The sequence below is a fragment of the Suncus etruscus genome, chromosome 5 (assembly GCF_024139225.1).
Source record: "Suncus etruscus isolate mSunEtr1 chromosome 5, mSunEtr1.pri.cur, whole genome shotgun sequence".
NCBI lineage: Eukaryota > Metazoa > Chordata > Mammalia > Eulipotyphla > Soricidae > Suncus > Suncus etruscus.
Genome location: NC_064852.1, coordinates 144,112,257 through 144,124,492, shown reverse-complemented (window position 1 = coordinate 144,124,492; position 12,236 = coordinate 144,112,257). Strand labels below are relative to the sequence as shown.

General features: G+C 33.5%; 1 protein-coding gene and 1 pseudogene across 1 annotated transcript in view; both read left to right on the top strand.

The window, feature by feature from the left end:
- Nucleotides 1-12,236, top strand: part of ENY2 (ENY2 transcription and export complex 2 subunit) — an 851,639-nt gene that overhangs the window by 146,305 nt on the left and 693,098 nt on the right. The window lies entirely within an intron of this gene.
- LOC126009903 (uncharacterized) lies at nucleotides 6,228-6,345 on the top strand (annotated as a pseudogene).

The following is a 12,236-nucleotide window of genomic DNA, read 5'->3' as shown; positions in this document are numbered from 1 at the left end:
ACCAGTTGGGACAAAATTTTGGAAGTTCTTATTAACAGTTTTTTCCCCACCCCCATACCTAATATTTCAGTTGGGTCTCTTAATGGGCATATCTCACTTTTATTATCCAATTCTCACATAATGAAAAACTGGTCAGTGGACTATCTTGGAAGAGAAACCTTCAAGAAAAAAAAAATTCGGTTGCAGCTGAGGAAAAAGGAACAAATTAGCCAAGGCCAAAGTAGAAGAGGAAAGAGAAAGAAATAAAGAGAAACCAAGAAACCTCTCCCCTTCATCTCTCAGTCAGCGTCACAATAGCAGAGTGCACCTATTTTTAATATAACTGGAGTGCTTTTCAAAAATATAATAGGATAGGGGAAAAAAGCAAACAAAATGGACTGGTACAGAGATATATGGACTCTTTAGTCTGAACTGGACAGCCCTGAGCTTTTAGGGGTTCAGACCTGATGAGACAAATCATAGTGATGTCATGAAATCCTCATGATTAGAGCCCAATAACCAGTTATAAGACCTCTCTGTCTGAAAATATGCTTATTTCTTAATGGAGGGGCCTTCATGAATCTTAAATCTCAGGCTCTTCACCTAAATGTGCATTCAATTTGGTTCACAAGAAATAGGGACCATTATTACAAGTGCTTCATTCATAAAAAAGAAAGTGTAGGGCTTAAGGTTTGCGAAGGAGACAAATAGATCTCCTGAAAGTTCAGCCTTTTATCACTGACTCAAATTTATGATATATAGAGCCTAAAGAAGGAAGAGAGAGAAAGGAAATATATTGTGGATACCTTGTATTAATTCTGTGAATTTTAGATTACATGAAGTAGATTTATTGAATAGTTTTGTTAGATATATTATAGTCCAATTGTCTTTTTCCATCCTATATTGAAAATATGTTGTTATAAAATGATGAACAGATCAAGGCTGAAGAGGAGAGGATGTGCTTAAAGGGGCAGAGGACTCTTGCTTTGTGTATGAGTGTTAGCAATGAATAAATAAGCCAAGGTTAGGAGAGAGTAGCAAAGATTGGGATTGATTGCTTCCACTTTTCAATAAAAGGTGTAACTGGCCACACAAATTTTAGATCTTTCTGCCAATAAGATAAGCAATTCCTTACTTGGCCTGTTTCTTATACCCCTATGAAGAAAAAGTTTCATATATATATGTGTATATATAACTCGTATATACATATACGTACAAATATTCATTGATTCTTTTCTTTTATACTAACCCATGGTTTAGTATTGAAATACCTGTTCAAAATAGATGCCAGGTTATTAGCCATTACTACCCTGAAACACATTAATTATAAAATAACAAGGGCTTCTGTATATTCTGACTATTTAATGATTAAAACTGCACAACAATTTTTTGTTTAGTTTTGGGATCACACCTGGACATGTTTGGGTATTACTCCTGGCTCTGCACTCAGAAAACACTCCTGGTCAGCTTGGAGGTCCATGTATGATGCCGTGCTACCCACTAAACTACTGCTCTGGTACAACACATCAGTTTTTTGATATATAATCTTTGTTGTAGCTGCAACAAAACACAGAAAAGGATATTCAAAGCTGGAATGCCTTAATTGTGCTAGAGGATCAAAACAGAATTACAAATAATTGAAATGAGATCTCACTTCATTGATTGTGACAAAGAAGTTGCAAGAGGCCTTTCACTCTGATAATTTTTTTTTCATTATTTTTAAAAAATATTTTCTTTACTAAAGTACCATGGCTACAAAAATGTTTGTAGTTGGGTTTTAGTCATCAAATGTACACCACCCTGCACCAGTGTAACTTTCCTGCCACCAATTTTTTTTCTTAAAGCCAAGCCACTTCAAGTGTTCTATTTTCTTAACCACTCGCTAAATAGTTGGGGTCTGTATTTCAAAACACTGTACTTTATTGATAAACATTTCAGTTTCAAAATGTGTTTTAAAAAAATGAACACTTTTCCTAGACTTGATAATGCTTTTTTTTTCTTTGATAATGTTTTCTTTCCCTTTGTTCTCATTGCTGTTCTGTTTACAATGACTGGGGTAGAAGAGTTGTCACTGACATTTGGTTGTGTATCTGGTCCACACACTCGTTTGTGGTGTTCACCAGAGGTTACTGAGGTACTCACTCATTCAAGGTGATGTCAAGCTTCCATTTGAGATGCTCAGACAAATTTAGCTATAGAGTCTGCTAGGGGTCATGCACACTTGGCTGTCCTATGTGTTGGAGAGACCATGGAGAAGTGGCCCAGTAGAGCCACTGGAATGGTTTTTACTGTATGTGGGCACACTGGTCATAGAACTTACTGTAATGAACTCACACTTGCACAACATATTCTTTTGCCCCATTTACAAGGCATCAAATAGTTTTAACATTAAGAATAAAGGAACCTCCCTATATATTTTATTGAGGCTTTATAACTTTAGTAAAAAAAGACATGATTTCCAAATCCCTGTGTATGTCCCCAAAAGAAGTTTCCTAGACATTCTTCACACCCATTTCTTATCCCCTATTGGATATTAAATGTCAAAGGACACCTGATTTTGCATTGCAAAAGTATTGTTTGAACGTAAGTCAGATTTGAGCAAGTAAAACTGAAGGCCTAATTAATCAATACAAATAATATTCAGAAATAATAGAAATAATATTTAGTTTCACATAGTTCAACCAATATATAAGTAAGTACTCTATTAACTGGGTAGAAAGGGAAATAACCCCTATACCATAAAAATGTTATCTATAATGGGCAGAATTTGGTTTGGCAATTAAGCTTGTCAAGAATAACAAAACCTGATTTTACTGAGAAGCAGTATTTTTTGTTTGTTTGGCAGTTCTCATCTGGCAAGCATTTTGGAAGTTCTTTTGTAATTCTTGGAGAATACCTTCAGTAGTGTGCCTGTATGATTAAGAAACACATCTTGGCTAGACAATTTAATGCATGTCTGGTGGGACAATCCAGTCTGGCTAGAAGTTATTGGCATACTATTGTCCCAGACCAGAAAGTAAATTTCTTGTTATACAAGAAATTTCCCAATTATTCCCAACTGCTTTATTTTAATTTAGTTCTTGGCAGAATAAAGTCTTCGTTTTGGGCTGTGTATTTCTGTGAATCTCACATATGTATAATATAACCATGAGCTGTATAATGACAATGTAGAGCAATTCCATTGTTACCCCCTAACTCCTGTCTCAAGCTATTTTTTTTTAATCAATTTCTATAGTTAGACTTTAACCCTAACCCTAGCTCTTGGGATTTTTTAAAATAGGTCCCATGAATGAGATAATGTAATAGGCAACTTCTCATGTCATCCATCTCCTTTAATTTGTTGTAATGCTGTGGAAATTGACAAACTTGAATATATCAATAGTTGATTCCCTTTTATTGTTGAATATGCCACAGGGTAGTTATTTATTAGAGTATTTTGATTTCTTTCCAAATTTTGGCAATTATTAATGCATTTTTAAATATTAAAATATATACACCAGGATATATGCTTTTTGAATATAATTTTAAATTCTCTAAAATATCACTGTTTAGCATAGGCTCATTTTTAATTTAATTTTAATTGAATTTTATTAAGCTACTTTTGTTGCTTTCTAGGTATTTGTTTGCTATGTTAATTTATATTTTATACATGAGTGAAACCACCATAAATTACCTTTAATGTTCTTACTTTATTTAACATAATCACTTGATTCTAGCTCCTTTGTCTTAAAAGGCATAAATTTACCTTTGTGATTTTCAGTACATATTAAATAAAAATTGGGTTTTTTATCCAGTCCTCTATTGGTAGACATTTAGATTGGTTCCATAATTTGGCTAGTATGAAGAATGTTGCTATGAACTTATATCTCTTTGAGTTAATATTTTTAATTTCATGAATAATTTTAAGTCATTGTCTTGACTACTGTAGACATATAGAAAATCTTAAATTGTGTGAAAGGAAAACTTTTTTCTCCAATCTCAAAATTATTTTAACTATTTAGTTTCTTTTTCTTTAATATAAATTTTAACATTAATTTATGTATATCTAAGAAATACCTTGCAGAAATTTAATTAGCAATGTACTAAGTTTCTGAATCAAATTAGGATGGTTATTGTTGAATCTTTTAATGCTTAAACATTGACAATCTATTCACATATTAGTTCATATTATTTTTATATATTTTCATCAGTGTGTCATTTTTGGAAAACAATATACATAGCTTTTAGGATTCACAGTATTCACTTTTTTAGCTATTGTAAATGGTTATGGCTTTTATTTTATGGGTTAGTAGTTGTTAACTGCTTTATATAGAATTACTTCAAATTAAAAGGCTGACATCTTATGCTTTGAACTAGTTAAATTTTTTAATAGAGAACTTTTGCAGCTTTTTAGATTTTTCTAGATAGAAAAATATTAGTAAATTAGGAATATTTTATTTACTTTTTACTCTATATCTTAGCCTGTTTTACTGCTGTGGCTATTTCTAGTGGAAACTGAATTGAGCAAGTCTGTGTTCATTCTAATGGAGAAATCACTATTTTTTCTGTGTACATGAAACCATTTCTTATTCTTCAGGTAAGAACTAACCAGAACAATCTCTTTCTCCTTATTGATGCTACATACAGGCTTCAGATGGTCTTTTATCCTGATCAAATAAGAGCAGGAAAAATGGAAATTGTTATTATTTGGTGATACTTATATTTGGATATTTTCCCTATTACTCTTTACCCAGATCTCAAGTAGCTGTTTCAATGTTCTTGCCCTGCTTAGCTGGAAACTCACTCTTATTTTTTCAAAATGAAGAGATTCTCTTTTTTGTTGTTTTTATAAAAGAAATTTTACCCCTAATTTTCTCAAAGTTTTTAATATATTAACCTTGAGAATAGAAAATTGCAAAGGAAATTTTTTTCCCTTTAGGTTTATGTATTATTATACCTCAACAAATTAGTTTATAAAGACAAATTAGTTTATAAGGAGATGTGGAAAAACATTTCCCTTTACTACCATTTGATGTTCAAATACAAACACTTAGCCAGATGTTAATATTTTGTCTTTCTGTTAAATCTTATGTAAATCTCATTACTCATCTACTTTTAGATTCAATTGTTGAGCAGTCTTCCAGCCATCTTATTACTTAAAATTATTTCAGTTCAGGAATTATTATGTGTATAATTATTTTCATATACTAATTAAAACTCCAGATTTATTTTAACATGAAAGTGTTCCTACTTCTCTAGGGGCAGACTTGTCATTTTCTCTGCTTCTCTTTCCTCATTTTCCACTCGCCAGATACTTTGGATTTCCCCAGGATTGAATGATAGAGCTAGATTACAAGGAGAAGAACCAGGGATCAAGAAATGTATTACTTTAAAGGCAGTATTGTGAGCTGCCAATAGTGGTGCCTATTTTCCAGACACTGTTCTCCTATTAGAACTCAATATAGTTACATAGCACAGGCAATGCATAACCTCCTATAAATGCTCTATGTTAAGATGATTCAAAGCAAGAAGCGAGTTTATTCCCTCTCCCTCTTTCTTTCCCCCTCATTCTCCCTCTTTTAGCTCTCTCATGAACTCTCACATATACCTTTGTCATGTTCATATTGATCTCTTCCCTCCCTTTCATTATCTCCCCCTCTATCTTCTCATATACATATGTATTTAGCAGAAAAATCACACACCTTTTACAAAACATAGCCCGTTACTCTTCTGTTTCTTTTCCCCTTTAAATCTCTTGGGTGTGATTACAACCAGGGCTTCTCAGCTCTCCTAGGCAAATTTTGTGTTCTTGAGACCTTCTAAACTAATAACCCACTTGTTGAGAACCCACTTCTAAGAGTACATCAACTATAAGCTTCCAAAGAAAGACTACGATTTTTGACTAACTTTTTAATCACTCCAACCTGTTTAATAGAATTTAAACAAATAGGTAGGTCACAATCTGGTTCTCTCTAATTTTTTCAAGTTTTAGCTGTACTTACTAATGATTTACCTTGGAATGTGAGTATGTGGTCTGACCTAAACAGAGAGGAAGAATTTCCTTTAACCTTAGAAGTAGTCTTTATTTTTTATTTCACATTACTGATATCTCATGTGTTAGTTGCAATATGTAAAATCTCTGCTATTGACTTAACTTAGAGAAATAAAGTGGTTGGTTAAATGTAATGTAATAATAGTAAAAAGGTTTTTATTTAGATTCTAATGACTCCATCACTGAATTATAGATATCAAAGTTCTCAAGATTAGAAGTGCTCATGTCAGCCTCACATATACTAAAAATGAAATCATACAGAGAAAATTTACATGGCCACTACTTAAGAATGGCATGCAACTTTGTAGAAATGAGGAAAGAAAAGAATGATTTTTCAACTCCAAAATACTGTAAGTTTTACATTCTTTTTTTTTTTTTTTTTGGTTTTTGGGCCACACCCGGTGACGCTCAGGGGTTACTCCTGGCTATGTGCTCAGAAATCGCCCCTGGCTTGGGAGGACCATATGGGACACCAGGGGATCGAACCGCGGTCAGTCCTACGCTAGCGCTTGCAAGGCAGACACTTTACCTCTAGCGCCACCTTCCCGGCCCCAAGTTTTACATTCTTATACCCTTTAGTAAGGTGTGGATGTATTTCCTAAGATCAAAATTAATTTTCTTTTGCTTCATGCATAGATTGCAGAGAGGGAAGTAAACTTTATAAGAAAGTGGGGAAGTTGGGGCTGGAGCGGTGGTGCAGTGGTAGGGCATTTTCCTTGCAGGTGGCTGACCGAGAACGAACCGTAGTTCGATTTCCTGGCATCTCATATGGTCCCCCAAGCCAGGAGCAATTTCTGAGTGCATAGCCAGGAGTAACCGCTGAGCATCACCAGCTGTGGCCCAAAACCCAATAAAATAAAATAAATAAAAAGAAAGTGAGAAGTTAAGAAATAAAAGGTTTGGAAGAGGTGGGGATTCTCATGTTTTATTTATTCACATCTGGATATCAAGAGAAACAAGATTGGTTTTGGGACCTGAAGACCTTTAACTTAGATTTGAATCTGTAGAAGACCCACAAGAAATATTGTCCATCTTTTATACCAAGGTTGGGATAACAAATTTAACAAAATGGAAAATGAGAAAAAATATTAGACATGCAAAGCCAGGAACATACAGCCCTTAAGCACCACTGGTTGTGGTCCCTCTCCACCTCTCCCCCAAATCCCAGAACAGTGTAATGATTATTAATATAATTAAGGTGGGGGGGTTGAAGTTCAAAACCAGTTTATTTGTAAAAAATACATACCTCAACTGAACATTTCCTCCACTCACAATGGTATAGTTTTCACAAAACATCAAGACTTCATTGATGGGCCTGGAGAGATAGCACAGCGGCGTTTGCCTTGCAAGCAGCCGATCCAGGACCAAAGGTGGTTGGTTCGAATCCCGGTGTCCCATATGGCCCCCCCGTGCCTGCCAGGAGCTATTTCTGAGCAGACAGCCAGGAGTAACACCTGAGCACCGCTGGGTATGGCCCAAATCTTCCCCGCCCCCCCAAAAAAAAAGAAAAAAAAAAGACTTCATTGATATCAAGAGTGGTTAATTCACCAGTGTCTACTTTCTTCCATCAATGTCTCTTTAATTTTTTCCTATTTTTCTTATGCATGATACCCTCTCAATAAAAGTATATTAAATCATAGTGCCTAAAAGAGGGGTGGGATATATTTTAGAGAATAAATTTTTCAAGCAGTTTTTAGTTCCTCTACATGACACTGAATATACTCTTTGGTTCTCTGGTGACCAGGTTTTGACAATGACATTTGGTAAAATGCAAAAATACAGAGACGGTGGACATTACAATAAATTATTTTTAAATATTTTTACATTTTCAATTGTAGATTAATTATATACTAATAAGATGAGATAGTGAGATGCTGAGGTGAGATGTTTCCTGGTGATGGCAATAGAAAAATAAATATTGTTTATGCCTGAACAAAATATACAATGAAAATGTAAATTCTAGGTACAGAATGCCCTACTTGAACCACAGATACAATGCTTTGAAATTGTATAATCTTAAACAACTGAAATAATCTCCCAATATCTGAGTTCCCTTATATTTTGTATGGGGATAGCAGTGCATTTATCAAGATTGTGAGGATCGAATGAATTATTAAATGTAGGTCAATTAGAACAGAGCTTGGCAAGTTATAAGCACTCAACAATGTTAGTTATTCTGAGCAATAACTGATGATTGGATTTTATTATTATGCCCTAGAAATAACCCCTATATTTAGCTAACTTTGTTATATATTATTGCCAGAAGGATAGTTTGAGATAAACACTGTGATAACCAAATCATTCATGTGAGAGATGTCAAATGATACTTAATTTGTTTATAAGTTCCAACAGTTCAGTATAGCAATACAGGACATTTATTTACCTCAAAATCACAGTGGACTGGTCTCCAAAATAAGTACGTGTGCATACTATATTTCTCAAAGTTAGATAGAATCTTTACAATGAATCATTCTAATAACTTTTTTTCTAACAACTTTATTGTTCTGAGAGATGACTAAAATTTTCTGCCTAAGAATACCCAACCTCAAAGATTCTTATGAGATGCCAGGTGGATCTAGAGATTTGAGGCTTTGATTGGCTTTTGCCCATATGCATCTTGAAATTCAAACTTTTTTCAAAGGAAAATGTTAACATTGCATGGAAGTAAGCTCTTGGTTATCCAAGTGAGGTGGCCTTTTAATCTTGCTTAGAATTTCACAAGAAAATGTTAGCCTTACTTTCTGCCTACTTGGTTTTTAAAAATGTAACAGCATTTTTTCACCAAATGCTTCCTCTGGGGAATGTTCTTTGAACTCCTTAGTGAACAGTTGCTCCTAAGAACCCATCTACAATCATATTTAGAGCAATGCCTTAAGGATCTAATATATCAAAGTTTTTTTTTTTTGGTTATTTGGTTAGGCTGTTATACTAAGAATAATACCCCAACTTCATACTGTTTGGATTCATTATGAATATGATTTACTAAGTAGAATTTCACCAAATTTATCACTGTCTCAGATAGATGCAGTACTAAAAATGTTATCCACTCTGAAGGAGGGCACTGAATAAAATGACACTGGGTTTTTCAGGTAAAGCTGTCACCATTATAACAAAAAATCATTTTTTTCTCATTTCCTTGGGACAATAAGTAATACTTGTTGTTTCTAACAACTTTTACATGTTTTGAACCCTTTTTAGGTCAGCACAGAAAGCAAATACTTATATTTTATGGCACAGAAAGAAAAATTGTGGAAGAGGTAGCCAACCATACCTGGCTTCACTAAGCATTGGAAGGTCAGTATGTCTGGGCACACAATAAAAATCATTCATGGTCTACAATTTGTAACTCCCATGCTTGGTGGCATGTATTTTAATGTCAGTCTTTCAAATGGCCTGGATGGTTTAGATCATCTTTAAAAATCTTTATGGAAGGAGACAGGAAATAAAAACCAAATAAATAATCTATCTCAATACAGAGAAGCAAAAAAGATATGGAATGTCAAGATTTTAGAGATGTAGAACAGGACTTTAGAAGTTAGGCCATGAGAAGTTTCAGAGCACCCTAACAGAGAGGGAGAGTTCTTTAGTCATCTACAGCTTGCTATGTCAGAATAACCTTGAGTCCAAACTCAGATGAAAGTAAACATGATTTGACTTGATATGGTCAGGATATGACAAAGAAAGCTCTCAGTGCAGATTAGTCAGAAAAAGATTGGTAAGAAAAAGAAGCATATATTTTTGTTTGTTTGGTGGTGTCACATCCAGCACATTCAAGAATGTTTCCTGGTTTTGTGCTCAGAGATCACTCTAGGTGGGCCTCAGAGGACTGTACATGATATCGAAGATTGATTTGAAGTTTGTTGTGTTTAACTCATGCACTTTATATAAGATTAAGACAAGCGCCGTGGTATCTATATATCGCTGAAGCAAATGATAAAACTAGAAAACCTAAGAAGAAATTCACACTGAGGTAGAGCTGAGCAATTGCTTGTCAAGTGTAATGAGGAGCTAGACATTGACATCAGAAATCTACTATAAACAATAAAAGTTAACTATGAAATATATACTTGAAAACCTTTATTTTACTTTTATTTGGGGGATATACTTGGGTTGCATATTATTTACTTAGTTACTTAGTTACTTGCATAGCTTACTTCTAGCTTATACTTAGGAATCACTTTTAATGGTGCTCAGAGGGCCATATATGCTGTCAGGGACCCAACTTGGGTCAGCTACATGCAAAGCAAACACCCTATTTACTACAAGATCTTTGCAATTATTAAACTTGACTTATTAAAAGCATATTTTTACTAGAAAAGGCAAGGTATTTGATTTTTGAACAATACTAAAGAAAATAATTAGCACCCCGTAGAAAATTCTGGAAGAAGTCCTCAATCTGAAGATGTCGTGCTACAAGGTTGTAGCAAACAGATCCTGCATTTTAAAGGTTGACAATTCCCATATCACCATCCTCTTCCAGGAACAGAAATCTACATTATATATCCAATTGTAACTCAATATCTTAACTTGGCTGACTTTTAGACATTGTAATTTCAAATTGTCTAAAATCGATGTTCAGCTTACCTCATGCACTACCTAAAACTTTTCTCATGTCAGTTGATATCAGTTGATGAGATTTGCAACTTTTCAGTTTTTTTGACCCTCAACTCTTCAAGTTCAGTCTACCAGCGAGCTTTGTGGGCTTCACCTTCGAAGTCTGTCCAATCTTGACACTACCTTTTCTTCTTCACTGCTGTCAAAGCTGAATTATTCTGTAATAGACTATACATGTCTTCCTGCTGGTTCTCTTTCCTCTTTACATCAAGGAGCCCAGGTAATGAATCTTTTGATATGAATGTCAAAATTCTTCATTCTTCTTATTTAATTGCCTTATTATTAGATTATGCATTAGTACACCTAGAATATGTCTGATATAGTTATTCAACGTCTACTGCTAAACATTCAAATATCTATTTTTAGAAAGAAACATTCATAATTAAAAATATAGCTTCTTTATTTAGTATGTCATAGAGAAGCAAGAAAATAGCCCAAGTATTTCAACCCTCATTCTAATGCTCTTAACTATCTTATGCTTTTCCCCAGACATGTTGACAAAATTTACATGTTACCATCAACAGGTCAAAGAAGCCTATCAAAACCCAGATAGAGCCTAGCAACCTTATTAAGCAACCTTATTAAGTTGCTTGCTAAGTGGTCACATTTAATTCACTTGGTGTACATTTAATAGTAAATTATGCAAATGTGGCTGTTTGGGTAAAGCTGAATGTGAATAATTATATAGTTATTTATTTACCTAATGTTTTATAAAATCAAACCAAAATCTAAATTAATGGTGTGTTAACTTAGAGTTTATAACAAACCTTTGAGTGTTATTTTTTAGTTTTAAAATTATAGTTCATTTATGTATGTGTATGTATATATGTGTATATATGATTATTTGTGTTTACTCTTCTAGTTGTGTTTACTCCTCTAGCATGAGGCTTTTTCTCAAAGTACACTTTCCTAACTGAACTAGTTTCTTACTGAACTAGCTTTCCTATAGCTATTTTTAATATCTTCAAGTGTTCTTGACTTTTTATATACTCAGCTGACTGGTTGTAAAGATCAGTAATTCTATTGCAACAGCTCTTGCTATTATAATTTTATACTGATCTGGTTATGGTATCCTTAAATAGTCTGGAGTTTAGTTTGGAGTTGAAGATATTAAAAATTATTCATGATTTCTATCTTAGTTTTCAAGTCTCAAATATAAACACAAACCTCTTAGTATTTTTTAGTTCTGTAAATTAACATTAAAAGACAATAAGTTATATTATTATGCTAACACATATTATTTGAGATAATACAAAATTGCACTGAACTTTTAAGGTGCCATAAAAAATAAAGGATAACCTTTTGTTATGTTGAATAGAATAAGATCTTAATTCATGTCATCTAAATTTATATCCCTCTGGATAATATGTTCATGAATACTTGGATTTGAGTGAATTGACTAATCAGAATATTGAGAATGTCTCTTAAAATTTAAAACAGATTCTTAGTATATTTTTAAGTTCTTTAAGATCAACACTGTTTTAGTCATCTCTTTTTCCTTATTGCAACTGTATCTGGCACATTCTATGTATCCAAGAAATATTAAACACAGCCCTCTGTAGTGGAGTTTCTATGCAAATAGAACAACTCCCTCTTGTAAACTAACTATAGT